Raw genomic sequence first — 26647 nt, forward strand, 5'->3', positions numbered from 1 at the left:
AGTCCAATAGCGGCTGTTAGCCATCTAAGAATGCATGGCATTCAGATCATATAAATATGCACATCTCATTACATGTCATTAGTTGTTGCTAATTCTTTCTCAGCCTATGGGGCTAATCACTAACTCCTGATCAGTAAAATCTTAGTTCCCTGTTGGCAAATTTCCTTTTATTACAAGTGCTCCTATTCCTGTGGGTATCAAAATGATTCCAACACCCCATAATTAGATCTCTTGTCAGCCTAATACATGTGAATTTGCCTTATGGATTTAGTCGGCAACCTCATTAGCTCTGAGTCAAGTTGGTCTCTTCTCAGATAAGACACTGGTAGACAGGAAAATCTTGGTGCTACATCTTGTTGCAGAACTGGCTTGGTAGCTTGAACACACAAACACATGAGGAAGCTTCCCAGATAAAGAATTTAATCACAGCTGCCTCACTAACGCATTGGGAACTGATCTGTTTTACCACCTCTGTAGTCAGAGAATGTTGGCCCGGGAACTGTGTTACGAAATTACATACAGATATCTTGGAGGTGGGAGATAGGGAAGTGGCCTGAGCAGCATTCTGATCTGTACTTCAAACATCAAGAGGATGACTCTTCATGGGCATAGTGATATATTTACACCAAGAAAGACTATCTCCATGAGAACTTTGCACTCCAGTCTGGTTGACATGTGCCTAGGGAATCCAAATGGTTGTCCATTTCCAAGAGCCTGGAGAAAATGCAACAGCTCCTCATTGAGGGAATCTGTCAGTAGTAAATGCACACCTAGCGTGGAGAGGCAACAGCGCAAAGACTCCAAAATAAATGTGCTCACCTCCAAGAATAAGAGTTCCTGCTCCAAGAAGGCCCAGGTCCAGGACAGTAATTCTCCTGCTGAGCCCTGTGTTATGCCTTTCCAGTAGCTCCTCTGATTCCCAGGGTAATCTGAAAGATCAAAAAGAGACAAAGACACGATCATTCCCCAGCAGTGTACTGGCCAAGATGGTTTTGGCTGACAGACTCAGTGCAGATGGTCATCAGACTCTGATCCAGCTCCTGGACTGTCTGGATCTGATCTCAGCCCTGCAGCCAGATACACTGCTCAGACCCAGAGCCACTGCACCTGATGACACTCCTGTTGCTTGGCTGAGCAGCACCCAGAGACACAGTTCCCTACATCTGTATGCAGGGATCCTGACACAGTGCAGAGAAACATAGGAGGAAATATATTTGTCAAAGTGGAGAAAGTTCTCTTTATAAGCAGTTCAATTTTGTTTTTTGTTTTTTCTTTTTTTTTTAATCTGACCTTGCTATCAAAGGCATTTGTCTATATTTAAAACAAGTTGCCTTTGTTCGTATTGGTTTGGACTGATTTGCACATGTTGCCTGCTTATTTAATTACTCTCAGTCTTTTCTAACAGCCCTTGCCCAGCAGCCAGGGACAAAACTTTTGATTTGTATGTGGAATTAATGTTCCCAAGACTCCTAAAATATCTCTTGGAATACTTACTGAATATCTTGTATGCTGCTTCATTTTCAAGTCCATCTTTATAGCAGCTGTCACCTCAACCACTGGGGTGATCTCAACTCTCACTTCTAAACACTCTCTGTCATCTAAAACATTCCTGAAGCCAGGTTTGACACCACAAGAAAAGACCCTGTAAGATAATGGTAGCAAAACATGTGCTTTTTCATATGGTTGCAATTTAATTGTTCTGCATTTCCACTTGTTTCAACTCCACAACTGTGTCCCAGAATGCATGGTTAAAAAAAAAAAAAAAAGCACCACAATAGTGCCAGCTGACTGCTGAAGTTCTTCTTCCAAGACTTAATAACTTACTTTATTTAATTTAGGAATGATCTGAAATCCATGATTTGGTCAGAAACTAATGAGTGTTATTCCCAAAAGTAGCTTTTCTGAGTTTAGTCTATATCCTTCACCGAAGCAGAATCGAGTTACTTTAGAGCTCTGTCCAACACCTAGGTGTCTCCTGTGTTATTCTGATACTTTGATGAAGGTGGCACACGTTTATGGGCCTCTAAGATTTTGCCTGATTTCTGCATTTTGTTTGCTAGAAGCGCTCTCACAAATCTGAATTTACCAGTTTGAATGTTTGGATGCGGAATCAACGTTTTACTCAGGTAGATAGTGATAGGACAAGGGGGATGGTTTTAAGCTCAAGGGGCGGAAGGTTTAGATTGGGTGTCAGGGGGAAGTTCTTCACAGAGAGAGTGCTGAGGTACTGGAACAGGCTGCCCAGTGAGATTGTGCATGCCCCGTCCCTGGAGCTGTTCAAGGCCAGGTTGGATGGGGCGCTGGGCAGCCTGCTTTTGTACCACATCTGGAGGCTGGTGGCCCTGCCTGCAGCAGGGGGGCTGGAACTTGATGATCCTTGAGGTTCCTTCCAACCCAAGCCATTCTATGATTTTATGATGTTGAAGAGAATGGTTGTATTTTTCTGGCACTTGAAGAAGATATGAAATAACTTCTGAAAACATAATTTTGTTATTTTTTAAATGAGCGATTTCTGTCCTCTTATAAAAAGGAGATCTAGACCTCAAGGTGGAATAGAAACTACACAGAAGTGTGAAATACGTAGGGGTTGCGAATCAGCTCAGTCTCTGCTTGCAGTTTTGCTGCTTTGATTTCAGTGGAGCCACATCAACACAGCCAGAGGTTTTGGCCCCAACTGCATCTTCAGAATGATACTCAGTTCTTATGCTCACATTTCACAGGAAAAACATCATTTCAATTCCTCCACTTTGGCTTACGCTTGTAGTTTTATTGCTCTTTAATCTACAAACCTGACTTGAGTGATGTAACCAAACAGGAGCCCAAGCTCCAGCTGATGCTTTTGTAAAAGCAGTTTCTGCTTTGGTTTAATTTATGGAAGCTGCTGAATAGCTGGGTTGGTTTACCAGCTATGCTCTGTCAGCTATTAATAAAGGTGAATTTCATGAAAGGTGTGTTTTTCTTTCTGGCAATGGGACTTACTTTGCTCCTTATAAATGAAATCCTCTTGTTCACTAGCAGGACTTCCATTCAATCATTTTCCCATTGAACGCTAAATATTGGAATAGGTGAAATTCGGAAGATGAACTGGTGATTCCTTTTATGTATAATGAATGAGCCATTACTCAACCAGCATAATTTGTCAACACTCCTGAACAGGGGGAGCAGTTACTTAAGATTGGCTCACTGCAGTGTGTAAGATGGGAAGAAGTGCAAACCTAACTGTATGTACTGGAGCTGCCTGCACCTCTGCTGTAAAATGCTCTCCAGAGCAGATATCCCCCTCCAAATTGGAAACCTTACTGCATCCCTCTGAGCTGAGATCTGCAGCCCCAGTTCTTGAATAAAAATGGTAAAACTTCACTAAGAGGAAAACAAGGAAAACCAGGCAATGTTATTGAATGCTGTGACATGCAAGTTCCAGAATTCCAGTTCCAGTTTGTTACAGCATAGAAAATCCTCTCTGCTAGCAACTTCATTTTCACTCCAGCATTATTCTGTTGCAGGGCCTATGAAGCAGATTGCTAACAAAAAGGGTTGCTCAGAGGGTTTCTTTCAATAAACCCAAAGGTAACAAGTATCCACTGAGCAGATGTCATGAGACTGAGCTACTCTCTGGAAAACTGCCGAGATATTTTAAAATAATGCTTCTTATTAACCAAAGTACTTTTCTAAAAGTCTTTTAAAATAAAACTTTCCAGATGCCACCTGCATCTGAGATGCTAATAGGATGAATGCCAGTAAGCCCACTAATACTGGAAATGCTCTTAAGGAGCAGCTACCACTGATTGTACTGGCAACAAACAAATCAAAAACTAGTTTATGTATTCCTGCAGCTGCATCTCCAGCCAAAGCAGAGGCAGGAGTCGGGACCAATGCACAGCTGACTAACATTGACTCACTCTTTTCAGATTTTTGGCACTTAAGTGTAATTAAGATTTATTGTTTGCTAACTTGCAGGCCAGAACAGGCACTGTGATATGGTAACTTTTTGTCTACTGGTGAAATGCTTGCTAGGAGGAATCATCAAACCATCTGTGTAGAACATGACAGAAATAAAAAACAGTTTTTCTCATTTCAAGTGGCAGTTGGGGTCCCAGTAGGATCAGGAAGGGCTGAGTACAGTAGCATTAGGGAGTATACTGGTGAAACACACTGCATATGGCAGTATAGGGCAGAGATAGTTGAATGCAAGGCAGCACAGGACATGGCAGACATGCCAAAGCTGGTTTGTATTGATCCATACCAGACCTTACTTATCACTGGCAGTGCAGCCCCCTTTATTTTTTGCCCTTGGATGCATTATAGAGAGATGCAGAAGTCAGTACAGAGCTCTCTTCTCTGCTAGTATGAGCAGGTAAAATAGGGGAAGTGACACCATAGCTTGCCATCCTAGAAGGGAGGTGAGAAAGGGATCAGTGACAACTGCAACATGGATGCAGAAATGGTAAGGTGAGGCAGAAGGACATAAGTTAGACCAACACTGGTCTAACTCATCCATGAGTAGAATCTTAGGATCATAGAGTATCCCAAGTTGGAAGGGACTCTTAAGAATCATTGAGTCCAGCTCTTGGCTCCACATAGCACTACTCAAAAATCAGACCATACTTCTGAGAACATAATCCAGACACTTCTTGAGTAGGTTTAGTTAATTCAATTCCACTACATTGGCAAAACTACATGCTAGCTGATGGCTGGGCCTGAAATATGCTGGGACCAGAGTCTGCACTGGTGATGGTGAATGTCTTTGGAATTTGTGTGGGGCTTTGATTAGTGCAGGCTGCCTGACCTGGAAGCTCAATGTCTGGTTGCTGGGGAAGAGTCATCTAATATGCAAAACCACATTCTCAGTCTTAGGACAATATTTTATGTTTCTATGTTCTTTAAGTCTAAGAATTTCCAAGCAATTTTTTAATATTAATAATGCAACACAGCTGAAATTTAGCTTGACAGAAGGGTAGATGGAGGCATGGAAGATTCTGGATTAGATTCTTTTTTTTTTTCTTTCTTTTTCCTGTGTAACTTGAGCAGTTATTTTCAATGTCAGCAGGTTGGGGTTTTGTACCACCTACAGCCTGGGCCTGGAGAGGGAGATTTGGTGCAAGGAGTTGAAGCTGTTGCAGGTATCACAGTGGCAATGCAGAAAAGCTGCAGGCAAAGCCTACCTTTTCTTGGTTTCTGCTGCCAAACCCTGTTACTAGGGCTAAGACTGCCTCGAACATTTTGTAGGCATTTATTTCCCTGCCTCTGCCAAGCCAGGGGGTTAGGTTTCTGCACCTCCTGTTTGTAACTAGGGATGCATTCTTCTAATCCTACTCATTCTTTCTTTCACCTCACATCTGTCCATAAGCTGAATCCAAAATGCTGAGAAGGCACACTGGACAGAAACAAAGAGAGCTGTGCAGATCCAGTTCATTTACCCAGTGGTTGCCAGCACTCCAAACAGAACTGGCTGTCACACATCCTGGCAGCAAGGATGGAGCGAGGAACATGTCTACGTGTAATAACTTTCTGTAATTTCAGCAAATAAAGACAGGCTGACTAACACCAGGAGACTCTCTTACAGCTCATTTGCTGTGAGTTAGTCCTGAGACACCCTCAGCAGACGAGAATGCACATCGAATGTTTTGATTTATGGAAGAACATTTTTTCCTAATATTTTTCTAAGATTTTTTTCTCAACTATGTAATGTGACTCTGAGGATGACCATTCCTTATTTTTAAAGGAGACACTCTGTGTGTGTTTTTTAAGACCTTTTCTGAAGGAGGACAGAGGGTTGCATATTTTTTAACTCCAAAACCCAGATGTTCTTAAACAGAGAAAAATAGAATAACATACATTAATAGCTTGGAAAACAATGGCAATATTTAATTAACCTTTAGAAATGGCTAATCTGTGAATCTGCACGTGTCAGCTCATCTTTAGAACAGAGTGACTGTGTGTGCCTTTGCCAAAATCAACATGCTTGTTCGGTGGATTTCTTCCACTGGGGATTCACATGAAGAACAAAAAAAAAAAAAAAAGGGGGGGGGGGGGAAGGGGGAGAAAGAAAAACATAATAAATTTTTTTTCAGTTGTTTGACTTGAAGCATTCATGTGATCCAGATGACCTCGTCAGAGTTGATGTAGCCTGGTGTGCCACAGATCCAAGATCTCCATGTTGAAGGCTTGGCTCTTAGCCCTTGGTCGTTGGACCAGGCAGCCTGCAGGTCTTGTGGGACCACTAAAAGCTTTGCATAAGCACTGAGGCCGTTACCTCTTCATCACTGACTTTCTCTGTCTCTTCCCCTTTAGATTGGCTGCCATCAGAGCTTATCTTCAGCAGATTCTCTACCTGCCAAATCCTCTCCTTTTTCAAACCTTTGGGTAGAAATACAGAACGTGGGAGGGACAAAAGGTCCTTGAACATCTTGCTCCTTCCAGAGCCCCCTGTTTCCTATTTCAAGAGTCCCCCACTAAAATGGGATGAGATTTATCACTGCTCCAGCTGGCTGCAAGGCTGCAAGGTGCAGGCGAATCGCTGAGTTTCTCAGCATGCAGAGAGGTATCTGCAGCATAAGGCTCATGGTGCATAAGGGAGGAGTGGCAAGTACACCAGAAGGTGAAGAGATGGCTGGAAGCAACACTAATGCCCCTCCATCTGGAAAGATGAGTGCTGTTTAGTACGTCTGGAAAGCATTATTTCTGCAAATAGCTCAACCTCTTTCAGCTCAGAGGCAGGGATCCCAGCCTGCTGCCAAGCTTAGATCTCCCTGATGGCAGTGTGGTAGGGGAGATGGTGAACAAGTGTACTAATGGCATAAAGCAGGAAAAAACAGCATCTAATACATCAGCTTAAGGTACATCAGGCATCTGCCCTTCTCCCAGAAGGCTGCCTGTGACTTCAAATTGCATTAAGACACACTTGTGTTTTATATCACGGGATCAACCCATATGATAAAAGTTTAATTGGGTGGGTGTGAAAGGGAATTTAGAACTCTCTCAACTGATTGTTCTCAGTGATTTAGCTTTGCAAGGGCGGTATGGGAAAGGATCAGCTCTAATCCAATAGTGCCCCTGAATTTCTGTTGAACGGCAGCTATGAAAGGATTCAGCTTTACACGAAGCTCATCTGAAAGCACTGGGAGGTGTGAGTTCATGTGGGTTCAGAATGATGGCTTGACCCAAGTTTGTTAAAGCCTTGAGTCAAATTCAGAGACCAGAGGGGATCAGCCAGCAAGCCTCATCAGGCCTCTGCTGTAGCAAAAAAAAGTCAGTATATAGGGTTTTCTTCTAAGTGTTTTTGCATGGATAATGCAAGTTCCAATGAAATACTCTTCTGTGTTTTAAACATATTAAGTGAGCAATCCAAAAATCTATCAAAGCTACACTCCTTACATGAATTTCAAGCAGGACAATTTCCAAACTCCTCATCAGCGTACAGCCTGTTTTCTAATGATATGTATTCATGATCAATGTGGGATGCTGCGTGTGGTAATGAACAAGTTGTAATGCAGCTGATGTGTAAGGGCCCTGTGTGTATTCTCATGGGTCACTGTTGACCAGCCATCTGATATGTGCCAAGTTGGGATGAGGCGCATGGTGTGCAAAGCTCACCAACAATTTGTGGAAAACATTGCTTCCGTTTATATACAGCAGATTTGCACTCACAGTTTGTATTTTTTTTTTCCCCTCCCATGAAATTCAATATCTCATTTGAAAACATAGTTTCTAAACGTGTTTTAAAACCATAACTCTGCTAGATAGGACTCCAGACCCTGAAATATAGTTTTAGGAAAGAAGTCTACTCTAAGGCTTGAAAATAAAGGCACAAATAAAGGCACAAACCCCACTTTGTAAACAGATCCAGGACATCTTTGCCTTGTAGTCATGGCTTTGTACACATTTTCACAGACTTTTGGGATATTTGCCTCAAAATTTTCATTCAGGTGTTTCTTTCCATATTTGTCTTCCATGCAGAAAGCAAGCTTAAAACAGTTGTTGAAGTTGAAGGATTCCTCAGAACTCATCCATTTTAGCACATGGAAAAGTTTGAAGGTCAGGGCTGACTTTTAAATTTTTTTTTAGAAGCTCCACAATGAATTTAAACATTGGTTGTGGTGATTGAAAACAACTGTATACAAACTTGTGTATTCACTGATAGTATGCCACAGTTCTTAATGGAAAAACATCAAAATGCAAGGGAAGTATATAACAATACCGCCACCAAAAAAATCTCAGCAAGCCTATTTTTATTGCTTTAAAAAAGACATTTACTTATTTTCTGACATTCTTTAGGTCTTTTCCACAATTTTTTACCAACACTGTTTCAAAACTAGTTAACTAATTATCTTTTTTTTTTTTTTTCTTTCCTTAGGAAAAGAGTCAAGATCTCCATAATGATTTTGTTTCGTTTTGATTTCCGTACAAAGTAAGAGGTCTGTGAGCATCCTGGTAAAATATGATAGAAAATTTCAAATAATAAGGAAAAATGACTGACATATTTAGTGAAGAATTGTTTTGGGGTAAAAGGAGTTCTTTTCAAGTGAAAAGGCATGCCGTGCAAAAAATTCAATTAGTTCTAGTTTCAAGATCCCTATGGGCCTTATCCTGAATAGTTATTGAGACAAAGCTCCCATTGAAGTCACTGGGCATACTTCCTGATTAAAGCCTTCAGGACTAGGTCAACTGGGAGTTTTGCCTGAGTAAGCACTTCAGGATTCGAGTGTAAACACAGCCATTGGGGAATAAATGGGTTAATACAGCAGCCGAATACATTCACTGCATTCGTAAGCTGTGCTTTATAGAAGGGATGTGGATCCCTCTTCCCCGTGAGGATGGCAGACATTTTATTGTCCTTAAACCACTGCCCTTTCATTCGTGCCACCAAAGCTGTGGTGTCTGCTCATTGCCTCTCCCCACGCCCCTATATCTCTCCCCTATGAGAATGAGCCCCCCTCCACCTCAGCAGAAAGGCCAAACCACTTTTTAAATCCAGTACCAAGGGAGGAATCCCCCTGCCCCCTCCCAGTCAACCCCATTCCCCATCCAGGCTGATTTAGTCATGTCTGACTTCTCCTATTCACATTATGGCTACCCTTGTTGCTTTTTGGGTTTTGTTTTGCTTCCTTACTGTTGTTGTTTTTCAGCCAAAGCTGTCATTTATCATGAGAACAAGAGCAGCCATGTGTTGATTTTTCTGGATTCCTTTTGGACAGTGTCCCAGTGCTAATGAAGGCCCTTCCAAAGTGCTAAAGAGCTGATGCCAAAATCAGTTACAGTGAAAACAATAGGGGAGTGGTGCACAGACAGCACATCTAGTGTGTGTGTGCGTGCATGCGTGTGTGAGCGGAGGGAGCACTTACAATTGTGATTTTGGTCCCCCTCCCCAAAGGATAATAAATTCTACTGAACGAAGGGGCTCAGATTCACATTTGCTCAGAGGCTGAGGCACATTAGAAATAAAAGCCAGCGGAAAAATAGATGTTCACACATTATGTCCTGTCTGCTCTGGATAATAACACAAAAATCAATGTTGTACGTAAGCTGTGACAATGATGATGGAGCTTCTCCAAGACTCACAGGACCTTGAAATTCAGGGCTTTCTCTCTGCTTAAGGCTCATTTAGCTGAAAACTTTTTAAAGTGCTCTTGAGTGTGCTTTTTGTTCTTCATTGCTTTTCTTTTTCTTTCTTTCTTTCTTTCTTTCTTTTTTTTTTTTTTTTTTTTTCCTTAATAGACTTTTAGAAATGGAATTATTCTGCTTCTCGGGCTTTACAATCTGCTCCCCATACAATGCACTCTAAGCCTGACAGTGCCAGGCAGCAGCCATTGCACGCTGCTCAGGTGCAGGACGGGGATGGAAGCGCACTTGTGTGAGCTCGAAGGTGAGCGAAACCCAGACAGAAACACGCAGAAGGTGCACAGATCTCCTCCTCCTCCCACCCAAATCCAGGGAGACCATAAACACCCGCAGCGCAACCAGACGAGCGCTGGGACGCTGAGAATTTTCACCTCGGAGGAAGCGCGCAGTCGCTGCGCTTTCCTCTTATTATTCATCCCGGAGGATTGATGCATTTTATGAATCAAAACACGGCGGTTCCGCGGCCCAGCTCTGGCCTTGTGCTCCACCTACCGGCTGCAGATCCCAGGCTGCCTCCTCGGGGCTCCTGCCGGGCCGGGCCGGGCCGGGCGGGGATGGCCGCGACGACGCGTGGCCGACGGAGCCGGGTGAACCGCTTGCACGACCCTTCCTCCGTGCCCGTCGGTTGTCAGCAAGGCAGAGGGCATATAGGGGCAGGTGCGGGTCTTTCTTTGGTAATAGCCACTAATATAGAAATATACAGGGTTTCAATAGAATAATCTCTGTCATCTAGGCACATACGGCAAGTGATTTAAGCTACAAATCATTTACATGCACGATATAAATGCTTCAGTAAATAAAAATAATAACCTCTGACTAACCTACCGTGTTTAAATTTAGATCTCCATTTAAAATGCATCGTACCTATGTACTTCGTTTCCATGTTTCTTGTCTGCACTGATGTTACCTTCTCCAAGACCTAGCAGACTCCATGGATTCTCAGACCAGGGGGCCCATTTTGGTCCTCTGCTCTGACCTTCTGCGCAGCACAGGGCATACAATTTCACACTGTGATTTCTTCATCTACGCAGGCAATTTGCAGCTGAGCTAAATCATAGCTTACAGAAAGAGTAAAAAAGCACGCAGCCCTGTGTAGCGCTCCAAAATGCCTATCCAGATTTGAAATCTTCAAAACCTGGCACCCAGTTAGAAGTCCCCCTCCTTCCCAGTATCAGTAGAGTTCCTTATTTCCCCCTGAATCTGCTCTTTTTTTGTAACATCTACGTATGTGGATGTTTCCAGAAAGTTCTGATTTATCAGCTCTCTCCTCTTAGTTCACCCTCTTATTCAGGCATTTCAGCAGAGCAACAGATGGTCCTTGCAGGCCATTTGCTTTGATTGGAATTGTAGTGTCCTTCTTTGGGACACTTTCTTATAGCTAAAAATGAGCTTAAGTTTCCTTACCCAGTAAGAACTTCAAAAGAGGGCTCCATTTTCCTTGCTACAAAAGAAAACATATGTTTGTCAACAGTCAAAGGGTGAAATTTGCAAACTTTAAAAATTATCTTTCACCATATGGATTAGCATATACCTACAGTCATAGAGAATGGAGCTTTTGAAGATCCAATACAACAAATTCCTTTTTTTTGTCTCTGTACCTATGGATCCTGAACTTACAATGACAGAAATAATAACTCATTTAAAGTCTCTCTGCTAATTATTTATTGATATCATTGGCACATGTGCTTAAGCATTCGTGGAGTCCAGATTCAGTTGTATATTGTGCAGATGCACCTTAGGAGCACAGGTATTACATGAGCCAAAAGTTTTGTATCTTGGCACAAAAAAGGGTTGGAATAAAAAATGCTCTCTAGGAGACTTTGCCTTAATTATCCCTTGAATTTTACAAACAGTTCCATGTTGTGGGTGAATACAAAATATTTCTGAGGGTTTAAATACAGCTTGTAATCATATATGAAATTATTTGGACTAGCTCTTGTAGATGGGATAGAGCTCTGTTTGTCTATAGAACATTGTTACCGTTCTGTAGTCCTAAAGACATGCTTATCATCTTTTTGCTTATCATTTTATTCCAGTGACCTCAGTGCACAAAGGTGTTTTATAGCCTGTTTCCAAATTCACATTCTGGACACTCATAAACCTTTGGGAAATGTCAGTCAGGCACACTGATCCTTCATGATACTTGTGCTTTTTTTCCCAGGTGAACCAACTAAAGTGAACTCTGCAGTATGGACATCTCCCTGGGGCACCTCAAGGTCAGATGGTGTTCATGACTTGGATGCACATCAGTGCTTTAAGCTTGATGCATGGGTGACATTCAGCACTTCAGGGTACTTTCTATGGGTATAGAAGATGTAAGTTTGAATCCTGTGTGGATGTACAGGACTCTGAATCCCATCTTCTGGATGAAGGCTGTAGCAAATAAAGCTCTCCTGTATGTGACTCCAGTGGCTGTTCCTACAGAGAAAACATTTTTTGTGGATCTCAGTGCTGCTTGTATCTGAGGCTCACTGCATGCTGGTCCCTCGGGGATTTGGGGAAAAGTACAGTGAATCTCTAGACTTCATCTGGGTAGAGGTGTGGTGAGCCCTGTACGCTGAGGCAGTGCTGGCCATTTGTAGAGTCCCAGGTCTTGACAGGAGGGCACCTCTGAAGTCAAGGACTTGGCTTTGATGATTGTCTGGTATCCACCAAAGCCAAACCAGGGGCAGATAAGGACATGCATTCCCACTCAAGATGCTGATCTGAGGAGACTGTCAAATGAGGACAATTATACCCAACCTGCTATCTGCTGCTCTCTAGAGAAAAATGATTGATATGCACATGGCTTCAGTGGCAGGAAGCAGGTCCAGGTGAGCAGCCACAGTTGAAGGCATGGGAAGAGGAAATACGGCAGGAAGGACACTGTCCTAAGTCAGATACCAGAAGTGATGGATGGCTTCAGACCCAAAGAACTATACTAAGTCTCTCCATTCTCAGCTGAGGCTGAGCAGAGATTTTACTCACTTTTTTAAGTGTCTCTGGTCTTTTCTTATGACTGGCTTTATGGCCTACAACCTTGAATTGATCCAGTTTCTTGTCTGCAGTTTGTCTGTGTCACAGCTTGGTCATGTTTGTCTTGTGTGGGACACACCACTGGACAAAGCAAAGGGCCAATGGTCTGAACATTTAGACTGGGACTGAAGGGTCACCATGTATGGTGTTGGGCACTGAGGCAACAAGAATTTTTTCTCTCCATTGGCAAGAGAATGAGGTTTCTGCTTTCTCCTATAGGTTAATTCTTCTTTTATTCCTCAGCAGATTATGTGCAGAACACAACATCCATTTCCATTGGTAAAGTAAAATGCACTGGGAGGTTTCAGAAGAAAAAGCCATAGTGGTGAGAGGGGAGGTTACAGGAAACTATGTTGATTTAGCCGGAGAAGAAAAGCAGATGCATTAGTTGAGGTAGCCTGGATTATGGAGGTAAACCCTGTAATTCTGAACTACAGTCACAAGGTTAACTCATGAAGTGAACCTTCACATTTTTATGTCCTGTGAGGAATTCATAGGCCAAATTAGAGTACAGGTTCCTGTACCTAATGCAGAAAAATTAGATGTCTGACAATAGGAAATATAGAAAGCAGCATTCAGTGCAGGAAGCTGTAAGGGTGAATTTATGTAAAATGCCAGTACTTAACCTGGAAGTTTTCTGATTTTCCCATGTGCTCAGAAGTGGTTGTTCTCTGGAGTTGATCACCCTTCTATAGAACAAGTTGCAAGCTCCAGCATGATCCAGATTTGGAGCAGACAGGACTGTGAACTTTATTTAGGAACTACTTGGGGAATCCGGAACAGCTAGGCATGCCTAAGACTGAGTATCTTTGATGATGCCTGCTGGCCTTGCAGTGATGCAGGTTGGTGTTACTCTGTCTGGGGAGCAGCTCTGCTAAGAAAGACCTTGGGGACTATGGCATGCAGTAAGCTGAACAAGAACCTACCATATGCTTCAGCAACAAAGAAAGCGTGTCCTGGGCTTTATTAACAGCAGCATGGCTAGTATGTGGAAGGGAATGATTATAACCCTTGCTCACTACTACTTAGATGGCAACTAGAACACCATGTCCAGTTTCAGGAACCCACATAGGAGATATTAAAATGGAATGAGTTGAAGGCCACCAAGATGGTTGCGGTTTGGAGCTTTTACCTTGTGGGGTGAGACTGGGGGATGCGGGGTTTCTTCAAGGGAACCTGTCTACTGCATCTCAGCTTTGGATATAGGGAGCAAAACTGTCTTTCCTAGCAGCCTGTCAGTACCTATCAGGATGTTACTAAGAAGATAAAGGCAGTCTCTTTACAGAGGTGCTTTAAGAAGATGAAAAGTGGCGGGCATTTGTTAAAGTAAAAGAGGTTTAGATGATAGTAAGGAAAACCTTTTCCCATACGAGGGCAGTCTAGCAGAGGAACAGGCCATCCAGTGGCTACATAGTCATATTTCCATCTTTATATATACATATAAAGCTACATATACAATTTCCATCTTTGGAGATTTTCAAAACTAGACAGGACAAAGCCTTGACCAACCTATTCTTATTTGTAGTTGAGGTAAGTTTGAACTAGAGACTTCCTGAGATCCCTTCCAATTGGAATTATCCTCTGACTGTGAATACACAACTAGAAGTTTTGTTTCTAGAAAAATAACATCTGTGTGGATGCAAGGAGAAAACCCTGCTATTTCTATGCCTGAGACAGACTCTTCTCTATCTTGTGAAGGCCTGTTGGTTAGAGTTTTTCCTTGGGATGTGAGTTTGTATCTTCTCAGATTGTCAAGGACATAAGCTCAAGTCTGTTACTCCTGAGTGCTGTAAATACTCATCAAAGGGAAGAAGTTCTGTTGCTCTGCTGTAATATAGTTACATATAATAAGGTTGTAACATTGTAATATAGACCCATCCTCATGCATCCTTATAGTAGATCCCAGATTGCTGCTGACTGTGCTCGTGTCACCTCTTGCTACCCCCAAATTCATAACTGCATGTCATCTCCAGGATTAGCTCTTGCCCTTTTCTTTCAGGAACTGAACTGCAGCTCACTTGCCTCTTATACTGGGGAGTGAAACAGTAAATCCAGCCTAAGCATATATTAGAAGGACTGTATAGCAGCAAGTCAGAATGAGAAGAACATGGCTCCTCTCTGAAAGTAAGTGAAATGCAAAGAGTATTGTCTTCAACAGAACTGGCTGCAATGGCAAGGAATCACAACTTAGGGTTTTGTCTGGGGAAATGGGAGATGAGAATTTAATTCTTCAAAACAGGCTGCAAAATGTTTATACTTTCCAGCATGACAATCAGAATACTCAATGTGAAGCCTATAGGTGGCAAGGAACCATACCATTTTCTCCTAAGAGCATGCTCTGGGACTTGCAGACTTTCTTGGTGAACTAGGACAAGGGGCTGCTACTCTGACTGTGCAGGCCTGTTGAAAGAAATGGCTGCACCTTAGATGAATTATCTGCAAGCAATGTAGGGTGGTCATTTTTAAGTGTGAAAGCTATATAGGCAGTGAATCACTGTGCTGAGTTCATAGAATTATAAAGTAGCATAGGTTAGAAGGGATATTAAAAATCACCTAGTTCCAATCCACCTATCATTTCCACCTACTTAGATCAGGCTACCAGGAGCCCATCCAACCTGGCCTTGAACACCTCCAGGGATGGTGCATCCACAGCTTCTCTGGGCAGTATGCACCATTGTCTTGCCACTCTCCGAATAAAGTATTTCTTTCTAACATGTAATGAAAATTCTCCCTTCTCTTAGTTTAAAGCCACCTCCCCAGTTGTCCTGTTACTATCAGACCATGTAAAAAATTGGTCTCTCTCCTCTTTATAAGCTCCCTTCAAGTACTGGAAGGCTTCAATGAGGTCTCTGCAGAAACCTCTTCTACAAGCTAACCAAGCCCAGCTCCCTCAATCATTCTTCATAGGAAAGGTGCTCCAGCCCTTTGATCATCTCTCATGGTCCTCTGGACACTCTCCAACAGCTCCACATCTTTCTTGTGCCAAGGGCCCCAGGCCTGGCTGCAGTACTCCATGTAGAGTCTCATGAGGGCAGAGCAGAGGGGGACAATCCCCTCCCTCTCTCTGCTGGCCATCTCTCTTTTGATGCAGCCCAGGATACAGTTGGTTTTCCAGACTGTAAGAGCACACTGCTGGCTCATGTTCAGCTTTTCATCCACCAGAACCCCTAAGTCCTTCTGTGCAGAAGGACTCTCTGTGAGCTGTTCACTCAGACTGTATACAAACCTGGGATTACCCTGACCAAAATGCAACACCTTGCACTTATCCTTGTTGAACCTCATTAGATTCTTGTGAGCCCACTTTTTGAGTGTGTCTGGATCCCTCTGGATGACATCCCTTCCTTCTTTTATATTAGCTGCACCACCCAGCTTAGTGTCATCATCAGACTTGCTGAGGATACACTCCCACTATGTTGTTTAAAAAGATGTTGAAGAGCATTGGTCCCAAAATAGACCCCTGAGGGACACCACTCTTCACTGACCTCCACCTGGACATAGAACCACTGACCATAACCCTCTGGTTATGACCTTCCAAACAACTTTTTATAGTCCAGTCTTCAAATCCGTATTTCTCAAATCTTGAGATAAGGATGTGGTGTGGTAACATGTCAAAGCCCCACGTAGACAGTCCAAGCATCAATTGCCCTTCCTTTGTCCACTGAAGCCATCACTTAGCAGACTACATTGGTGCCAGGCACGGTTTGTTTACACACAGCTGTGCTGGCTGTTTTGGATCACCTCCTCATCTCGCATGTGCCTTAAAATATCTTCCAGGAAGATCTGCTCTATGATCTTCCCAGACACAGAGGTGAGGCTCAAAGGCTTGTGGTCCCTTGGCTCTTCCTTTCTCCCTTTCTTGTAAACGAGAGTGATGTTTCCCTTTTTCCACTCACAGGTGACTTCATCTGACAGCCATGACTTTTCAAATATGATGGAGAGTGGCCCAGCAACCACATCGGTCAGAACCCTGGGATGCATGTCGTCTGGCCCTATAGACTTGTACACATTTAGTCTCATGAGGCACTTCCTGACTTGCTCTACTTTAATAGCTGGAGGGATTTTGTTCCCCTGATCCTTGCCTAGAGATTCAGGGACACAAGAGGCATAGGAAGCCTGATTGCCAGTGAAGATCGAGGCAAAGAATCCACTGAGTAACTCAGCCTTTTCCATGTCTGTTGAGCCCAGTTCTCTCTTCTCATTTATCAGAGGGGGTATGCCCTTCTTTGCCTGTCTCTTCTGCCCTATGTACCTGTAGAACCCCTTGTTAATTTTCACACCCCTCACTAAGTTCAGTTCCATATGCACCTTGGCTTTTCCAATACCATCTCTGCATGACAGATCTGGATAGCATCCTTGTATTCTTACCAGACCACATGTCTCTGCTTCCACTGTTAGGTCATTGTGTCCTTTGAGTGAATCTGGGCTCATGATCTTTTTTTATTCAAAATGATTTGCCACTAGATGCAAATTGCTTCAAGTCAATACACTACATGGATGTAGCTACCTCATTTCCCTCCTTTCAATGTGCTTATACGTGCTGCTTGAGTGATATGGGAGGAATTAAACATTTTTCCAGGCTAGAGGTAGAACAAAGAAGGTTGATGGGGAGGAAAGGATAGCAATATAATTTATAAAAAGCTCTTAGAAGCAACAGCTTTAGCTTTCTACTATCGTGGACTATGGCTGAAAATAGCAGGTAATGGGACCGGTGTCCCTTTAAGAATTCTTGAGGTTACTAATGGATATAGGTCATGGTGACAGCCTTAAATAAACCTTCAGTAATAAACAAATCATTCTGAGTTTTCATAAGATTACCATCACTCCAGGGCTGCTCTAGTAGGGCTAAGAATGCGTGAAGGAAATGAGCATGATAGATCATATACATCATACTGTCATACCCCAAGAAAAGGACAAAAAAAATCTTTCAAGGAGGCTCACACTGTATTCCTGATAAAAGCTGCTAAGAATGTGCATTAATATTAATCCTCTATTTTACAATAAGCTATTCACTACCTCTACACAAAATGCAACATTGCATCAGAGGAGAATGAAAACAAAACTTTGAAATAATAGCAGGCATAAGTAGCCTGTTCCCAGGACTTGGAAATAGAAAGAAAGGTCTCCAAAATCACGTATCCAAAATCACTGTAAGAATAATATGGAGGTATATATTTGATAGATTTTTTTTCTATAGTTCATTCCTTACATATTACAATTTTACTTTGATTTTAGCTATTTACCTTTAATTTAAACAGAATTCACAATTTGAATACTGGACTTCAACTGAAACAAGATATGATTAAAACAAAATTTTCTTCTTTTCTAATAAGACCTGTTGTAGATTGAACGTCACTTCATTACATTTTGGAGTACAGGAGCTTCGTGGAGTGTTTTTAAACTTTTGATGTCTACTTATAAATTCCTCTGCCCCAAAAAGGAACATGGGAGTGAAAAATGATTTTGGTATATTGTTGATATCTAATAGGGTTCGTTGCTGAAGGAAAAAATGATTTGAGATATCTTTATGGATAATGACCTGCCAATGATTGTAAATACAAGGTGACATCTTTAAAGATAAGGACATTCACAAATCGATTAGACAAATCAGTTAAGCAAGGCCACACAGACATATAGCTGTATTGGGACTAAAATATCCTACTGTATATAGCACATAAATGATTGCAAATATTGTTATGTCTTCTTCTTCGTGTCTATCAATAATAATAATCATAATAAACATTCTTCTGCCAACAGCCTAAGCATCCCAGTAATGTGAATTGATTGTTAGCATTTTGCTTTAAAGATGGATTAATTAAAGCTGAATCATATGGCCATCCTTACAAAAGTACTGTACATATGACATTTAAATTAATACCAAATGAATTCATCAGAAGTAGGGTAATTACCACGAATATCTAATGAATTAATAATGGTAGATCATTTATGATTCATGCATATATATATGTATTACTTATATATAATGTACATACACAGACATTCACATACACAGTGGATAGCAAATTTTCTTCTGCCACATAGAAGAGTGAGATCTGTGTTTTTTAGCTGTCTGTGACAGACTTCCTACTGCTGTTCAGTTTGCTTAGTGCTTGTATTTCACCTACCGCTGGGCAAGATGGAGGCAGAGAAACTAGTTGAAATAACATCCAGGTGGGGGTTGTGAATCACTCTTGTAAAGTTCTTGTGTGAGAGAGGATACTGGTGTAGAAGCAGGGCCACAGCTTTCATGTAGTTTCAGAGTTGCCCTGGATGGTCTCTATGTTTTTTTGAAGGTGTGCAGATGAGATGTGGAAGCTGGGCATACAAACATGCTCAGGCAGCACGAGTGTGGTGTGACTGGTTGGTTGTTCCAGGAGGAGCCTTCTGTCAGTACTAAAATGCAGCAGTAGCCCCATATTTTCCTCTCATCCATCCATCCATCAGACTTCACTACCTAGTGCGAGTGGGTTTTGGTTTTAGAAATGCTAATAGGTAGCATGCATAGCCATTAACAAAGACCTGAAAGTGTGGGTCTCTTCCCTGTCCTCCAAGTCACTGATACTTTACTTTCCCAACATTTGCATTTCTTTTCCCACTCTCATCTGACCCACACTTCATCTACTCACTCTCCTTAGCCTTTTAAAATTTACTCTAGACTTTTCCTTTCTCAGCAACTTCTGTCTACCTTTCACTTCAAATCGTGAAAGTGCCTCCTACTGCCACTACTTGACTTCCATTGCATCTCCCATATTTTACTCTGTCATAGGGCTGAAATAAGCACCTTCACCCACTAACAAGGTGTTTGTCAAGGCCATCATGACCTTTTCCTGGCTGCTGCCCAAAGCACCTTTCCATTTTCATCTTCCCCAGGCTGTCTGTGACTACTGAGTTACCAGTGATAACTCAAATAATCAATTACTCATTGATTATTCTCTCCTCGAGTGCTTTCCCAATTCTCAGCCTTGCTTTTATGACCAGTCCTTCAGTGATCCCCTGTTATTTTCACTCTATGTTTAGCATGTTCTCTTTTCATTATATGGGACTTTGACAGCCCACATCCCTGTCCATATACATGGCTCACATGACTTGTCTATACCTGCTGCCTAGTAGTTATGCCTCTTGTCTTCTTCCATAGACCTGACATTATGTTTTCATCGATTCAAACTCAGCTTTATGTCATCTGGATCATATTTTTAACTTTTATTTTACTTTTTTCTCCATTACCATGGCTCCTTGGGAAAAAAATTGTAAAATGCACGACTGGACTCTTAGTAGATGGTCCTAATTGTGTCCATACTCTGGAGCCTAAATGTCCTTATCTTACTGGGATTGAGAAAAGCTAGTGGCTTCAGCATCTAACCCACATTTGAGGAGCAAGCCTGACATCAGAATGAGCAGGAAGGATTCCTCAGTCTAATAGTCTAACTCTGGAACTTGTTCCTTCTCTGCACAAGTCTACTCTGCAGTTGTTATGTATCCTCTTATCCCTCTAAAGGAATATCTGCCTTCATCTGGTTTGCACATTTCTTCAAGGGCACATGATAGATGAACTTAAAAAAAAAATAAATGTATGCACACATTTAAGAGTCTAAAACTTGATCGATCTTCTCTAAATAATACAAAAAGTATGTGAGTCTAGGTAAAACTAATGAAGCCATAAAGCCTTCAAGCATTTTGTCCATGCCCAGCTCATTTTGGATTTTCTCCTCATTTTGGATACAGTCTTTGAGCTGTAGTCAGAGCTATTTAAGAACGTTAAAAATATTTTTCTTTCAACACTGAATTATCTTTAAAAGCAAAAGTTTCATTCAGTTCAGTTTAGTATGGTTGGTCCTGTCAGAAAAGAGGGTCTTTCTATTACAAAAGAATATATTTTTGTTTCCTTCTCTTACTTTAAAGCCTCTCTCTCTGCCATCGTAGTGAGTATCTTCAGTGTATGTGTTCCAATACCTGATTCTTTTGTTTTGCTGCTAGCTCTTCTTTCCTTCCCACTTCACCTGTAGACTAGTTGGAGGAAAGTGCTTCTCCTTGCTTCTACTGACCCCACTGGCATTGTCTGTTTAGAGTAGAGACATGAAGATCTCTATTATATCCAGTCTGGGAAAGACATACTTATGGCCTTGTGAGTGAATACACAGTGTGATTCAATGATACAATAGTTTTCATAGGAACAATTTCATCATATCGAACACAGCTGTGAATTTACACTGGCAATCTTTGACCCACTTTTCATCTCTTCTTTCTCTGTTACTCTTCTATCAATATACTCAGATGATGCTCAGCAGAAAAGACAGTGCAGTAACCTCATTCTTTCTCCTCCTTTTTCACTTCCATGTGCACTCCCAGTTGCTGCGATACCTTAGCACTGTACAGCCTGGGATCCTGCCATACCTTGAATCTGTGCTTGTCAACTGACTTCAATCCAGGCAAAAATGTTTGCCATCTGGCAAATTATCTTCCTCACTTGCCACACCCACAAAGAAAACAAGAATGGGGCTCAAAAGGTCGTTGGACCTATCACTTGCCCAAGGGCAGGATCAGCTGCATCTACAGCATTCCCAACAGATGTTTATCTTGCTTGTTCTTAAAGCCTTCAAATGTGGAGGTTTTCCAAGCTCCTCATGCAGTGTTCAATTCTCCTTGCAAATTCTTAATGATCCTTGGTATCCTGAGCTCTTCAATTACAACCTCTCACATTCCCCTATTAAATTCAACCTGCTTATCTGCTCCTTCAAAGGCTGTACACAGCTCCGGCTCCATCTGTCTACGGTTCTTTATGAGAGTATCTTCACAGGGTGTCTGGGTGCCTTTGCCCAGCTGTGCATCTCTCCTCACTAATGTTCCCCACCCACCCATCGCCCTATCTCCATCTGTCTGGCATCCCTTTGCCCCCAAAATTATTTCATCGAGCTTTCATTTCCACTCCCAAGAACTTTCCCCTTAAATTGTTTTCTTTGTTAATAAGAGACTCCAGTTTACTCAGAATGTGCTTTTTTAAGGACACCTTCCCCAACACACACGCTCCTCCCAAGCCCAGAAGTTACCATTCAATCTGTCACCCTGTTCACCCGGCCAACTTTATGGTTTCATTTGCCTTCATCAGCCTGTAAACTCATTTTGGGTGGGGCTCTTTTCTGCCCTTCGTTCTCCTCTGTGTTGAATGTGCTGACAGAGCTGAACTCTCAATAATTAATAGCACAAACAAAGCTTAAGAAGGGACAGATCAAAGGATGAAGAAAGGGAAAGCAGAGGGAATGTAAGGTTTTGTTTAAAGCAGCAAGGAAGCTTCAGAATAAATGTAGCCCTCTGGGATATGTTGAACACCTGTCAAAGAGTGGTTTCGTATAAGGTTGTTGAATAATCTGAATGAAGACAGTCTCTGCTTCTCTAAAGTGTTCAGAAAAATTAATCTTTTCACTGTTACAAGTAGACACTTTGTGAAATTGATTTGAGTTGAGGAAGACAACCGAGAAATGAGTGAAACTTGGAAAGTTGGCAAGACACAAAACAGCACAGTAAGTCCATCCCATGGATCCAGGAGGTTCAGGATTCAGGACCTCCAAAGAACTATGCCAGGAGTTTGCTTCACTTCCTCAGAGCTAGGACTCTTCAACCCCAATGCCTCCAGGAAGTCTAGAGGCAGATTTCCACCCTGCTCTGTCAGCGGTTTGCTCCATAGTGCTGCCAATCTGTTGCTGACTGCTCTGTTGTTGGCAGAACAGATGTGTGCACTGTGGTGACAGAAGAACACGAAGACTATTCTTGCTGCCTTTCCCACAAAATCATGGGTAATCCTGAGGAAATAAAGCACCTAAGTTCTGCCAGGAACTTCAGTGGCAGAAATATGCTATTGTCTGCCTCTGTTTGTGTGAATGGAAACATGATAAAATAATGCTTGGTCATTATCCATTCTTTGGACACTCATCAGCATCAGTGTAGGAAGTGCCAGTGAGTTACAGACAGGGTGTAAAGACTTCTGGTTTTAGCCTGTCTGATCATGAAGAACTGCATTATCTTGCAGTAACACTAATATCAATGGAATGTCTGTCTTCTTGTTATTCAAGAGATCAAGGTGATTGTATTTTGTGCTGGCTCCAGAAAGTGGGCCTTAATGAAAGAGCACCTGGGACAAAATAGCTGCACTCATACAATGGTTAGTGAGCATCCACTGGTTAAGTGCTGGTGAAATGTGCTGGCTGTAGACCCAGCTTCTACCCTTGATGTCTCTAGTGTTGTTTAGACTATGACACACAGGCCAAGAAGGGAAGGGGGCCTCCACTGGAAACAGGACAATTTAGATGCTGCTGGCTCACAAGCTGGATGGAGGCAATTAGAGAGTGCACCTGTCATCACAGGAGCTGTGTCAAGGAAGCAAAGGGGGTTCCTTTGAAAGGTAAAAAGCAATTCGGGGAAGTGCCATGGTACACTTATCAATCTGTCTATTTGCTATTATGATGATGATGAGAATTTATTACAGGTTTTAGTTTAAACTTCCTGCCTCTTTATTTTCATAAAGAATCACATAATCAATATATTGTGTGACCAAGTGTGTTGTACAAACACAGACATCCCTGCCATTGCAATATAAGGAGCACACATTAAGAAACACAAAAGGTTCAGTGGGCAAGGACAAACAACAGCAAATGCCAAAGAGGCCACCAGGCTGCTGAGCTCTATCAGGTTCAGCAGGGAGGATGTGAGCAAGGTTTGACAGTCATGTCTACCTCCATCCCAGGAGGTCACTGACCAACATGGTTACTTGGCTACAACACGTGAAAGAAGCAATCCAGAGCTAAGGGACAGTTTTACCCATGGCTTTAGGGGAGATGATTTGGAAGACATTTTTTCAATAGGGTCTGCCTGTTTAGTTGAACTAAAATTATATCTTAGATATTTAATTTGCATTACACAAAACATTTTGACCTCAGTATTTTCTAGGAAGTGTCACCTATCTTCCCCCTAGTTTTCTTTAGCTGAAAGAGAGATTTCTTTGAGATTAAAATCAATTTAATGGTTAAAATGTATTAAGGGATGAGCTTTAACTTAGACAATTCACACGACTCAAACTACTTCTAAAAAGTTTTGTTTTGCTAGAAAATTGTCAACCTGACTCGAACCTATTTAAAACAATAGCAGGTACTCCTCCAGCCAGAATGGAAAGACTTCATTTACATCTGCACTGCCAAGTGGATACATTAATACTAAATTTAATGTAAATCCTAGGTTTAATTTATATTACCATTTGAATAATCTAACTCATATCCAGGGCATAGATACGTCTGAGAAAAAGACTTCTGTGCCTGGGTAAAAAGAATTTAAAGAAATTCTGACCTATGGACTAACTGCAGAGATGTTCCCACAAAGGTAGGGGGAAATGCACAGTAGAGAGGAATTGGAAAAGGCAGAGAGAGAGAGAGGGAGGGGGGAAGAGAGAAGGAGATGTGTGCATTAGGAAAATTGCCAATAGGGTGGTTGGAAAAAGATTAATTACAGCAGTAGCAGCATACCAAAGACAAAAGAACTGACTGCCTGATGGTCTTATAAGATGGATTCATGAAAAAGAATGAGAACAAATATCAAATTCTGCTCTTAAACACAGCACTGGGAGTGCGTGTTACCCAGCTGGCATCAGTGGTGTTACTCCGTGTTTGCACCACTTTTAGTGAGAGGAATTTACCTCCAGGTCTCTGACTTGTACCTAATATGTCACATGCTTTCTGTCAGATAGCCAGGTGGGTCTGAAGTGTCTCTCTGGAAGATGGAACGGCAGGAATTCTGCCAGACAATACCAGCTGAGGATCAACTTCTGAAAAGGAAGAGATTGTTTTAGTGACATTTGGCTCTGTACTTAATTTCAGCCTTTTAAAAGCTGGGTGCCTCCCTGGTTCTGCTAGCTTTGTCCATATACACTCCACTGTATTTTCCCAGGCATGTGGAAATGTTTACCGTCTGGTGTAAATCTCAACACAACAAGTACCTGATCAGTGAGCCACATATCAAGTGAGTTTCATGAAGTTAAATGAAAAGGAGCTCAGCATTCAAAGGATGGCTGCTCTTCTAATTAACGGTATCTGTGAAGTCGCAGTGCACCTTCAAATTACGTGTATGCCCACAGTTCACCAGAGCATCCATCCTTCCTTCACATGGCTGATTAATGATTCTTTTGCACATGCATTTGAAGCTTGAAGAGTTTCATTTCCTGATGATAATTTCCTTTATCTCTGTTGTCAGTGGGGGAGTGCCTCTTTGTCCAGGGCAGAACCTGGCAAGAGAGGAGGCTGGGCTGCGGGCCGCTGCTCACACCTCCCACGTGTGTTTGGAAGTCCCAAGGGACACCCTACCTGGTACTGCAGCAGCCTGTGAAATTGGCTTTCAGCGAGGCGTGGTGCTCCTGCTGGGGGCGTACGGGGGTGCAGATAGAGCGGGAAGGGACAACAAAGACTGTGATGCTGCCTCCACGTTTTCATTCACAAGGGGAGTTTTAGGATTGTCACACCAACTCTTGGGGTCAAATGCTGTGTTTAAAATACTCATGGCAAGCTCTACTCACTACTCACTACTCTGAGTTTGTGGCTTGATCCTTCCCATAGGGAATAGGGTATTTAAGCAGAAGGAAATTTGGCCCCACTCTCAGAAACAATGTCTTTAGCTTACAGCTTGTGAAAACTGTTCACTGTTCTTGGACCACTCCGCTCTCCTCCAGGTTTAAGATTCCTATTGGTAGCATACCTCTGTACAAATAAGCACAGAACTATTCTTGAAGTCCACCAGAAGACAAACCCTGTGCTCACGCAGTCCCTGGCACATTCACGAGCATCTGCAAGATTTCAGAGTGAATATCTAGTTCTGCCCAAAGGGGCTGATGGAAAGTCAGAGACTGAAAGATGAGGTCTTTTCTCTTTTATTCCTTAGGACACAAAGACTTATTTATTTAAAAGACTGGCTTAGCATTATTGTAATTTTTGACACAATGGGTGCCTAGATGTTCCAGCCTGGACCAGGGACCTCTTGTTCTAGGCACTAATCTTGACACTGAGATGATTACTTAATACCTGGGGGGTATCCGTCTAATGTTTGTTTGTTGTTCCCCCCCCCCGCTTTATTTTTTTCTCATAATATAAATTTACATTTCAGAGTCCATTCACATGTGCTAACCTAGTTATGAGCCAGTTTCACTCTTCATGAACTTCCTGCCTACAGGCTTTTTTTGTAAATGGCTGTAATATGATAACTGGAAATCCTTTTTACTATCTTGAAACAGGAAATAAACATCCTGTTGTGAGAAGAGAATTAGAATGATGTGTGATGCCTCTTTTGTAATTTACTCAACTTGGTAGAATATATTATGTAGGAAAGACTTTTAGGGCCTTAAAGCAAAGATGACCAGCCATAAATCAACCTCTATGAGAGCATGCTGAATCCCTGTTGAATAGCACTTAGATCATTCTTGTTCAGCTTGAGCATTGGTAATCTTTTGCCTTTAAGACTGAAGAAAAATTAGCGAGTTTAGAAATGATTTAGGAGTTCAGCAGATCTCCTGGGTCTGCATTTTGTTGATCTTCATGTGAATATTTGAATAATTCATATTTTTTTGTCATGTTTAGAAGATGTTTCCTTAAATGTCAGAAGTGTCTGTCTGCAGAACGTACGTGGGGCAGGCTTTTGTAAAGTGGAGATTGCCTTTTTATCGGCATGCAGAAAAGTCTTTGATATCTGGGTTCTTGAGGTATGTATTCTTCTTCTCTTCCTTGTTCTCCCTGACTGATGTAAATTGAGCTCCTCCCCTCAGTTTTTTTAAATCTGCATTTCCTTTTCTTTGTTGGAATTACTAATATGTAATATCTCTTTCTCAAGATAACCTTTTCCTTCTTTTACTTTTCCTCTTGCTTTTCCTTTTGTGCTTCCTTTTCTTTCATTTTCCCTTTTCCTCTGCTTTTTCCATTTTCATCTCCTATTTATTTGTTTTTAGTTGCATATATTAATATAAGATATTGCTGGAAATCTTATGAAGATTTTG

General features: G+C 41.9%; 2 long non-coding RNA genes across 3 annotated transcripts; one reads left to right on the forward strand and one right to left on the reverse strand.

The window, feature by feature from the left end:
* Positions 1–411: 411 nt before the first annotated feature.
* Positions 412–3461, reverse strand: LOC149918612 (uncharacterized). Its single transcript, XR_016465603.1, has 4 exons — positions 2980–3461; positions 1495–1642; positions 820–929; positions 412–714 (listed from the first exon to the last, which is right to left on the reverse strand). It is a non-coding gene; the product is annotated as an uncharacterized LOC149918612 (long non-coding RNA).
* Positions 3462–3468: 7 nt separating this feature from the next.
* Positions 3469–12054, forward strand: LOC116242267 (uncharacterized). 2 transcript variants are annotated; one of them, XR_016465602.1, is made up of 4 exons: positions 3469–3567; positions 8354–8414; positions 9715–9862; positions 11780–12054. It is a non-coding gene; the product is annotated as an uncharacterized LOC116242267 (long non-coding RNA). The 2 variants fall into 2 exon arrangements; XR_004169703.2 differs by lacking the exon at positions 9715–9862 and having other exon boundaries at positions 11780–12041.
* The last annotated feature ends 14593 nt before the right edge of the window (positions 12055–26647 follow it).

This window comes from Phasianus colchicus, chromosome 3, assembly GCF_987193195.1.
Source record: "Phasianus colchicus chromosome 3, bPhaCol1.hap1.1, whole genome shotgun sequence".
NCBI classification, from domain to species: domain Eukaryota; kingdom Metazoa; phylum Chordata; class Aves; order Galliformes; family Phasianidae; genus Phasianus; species Phasianus colchicus.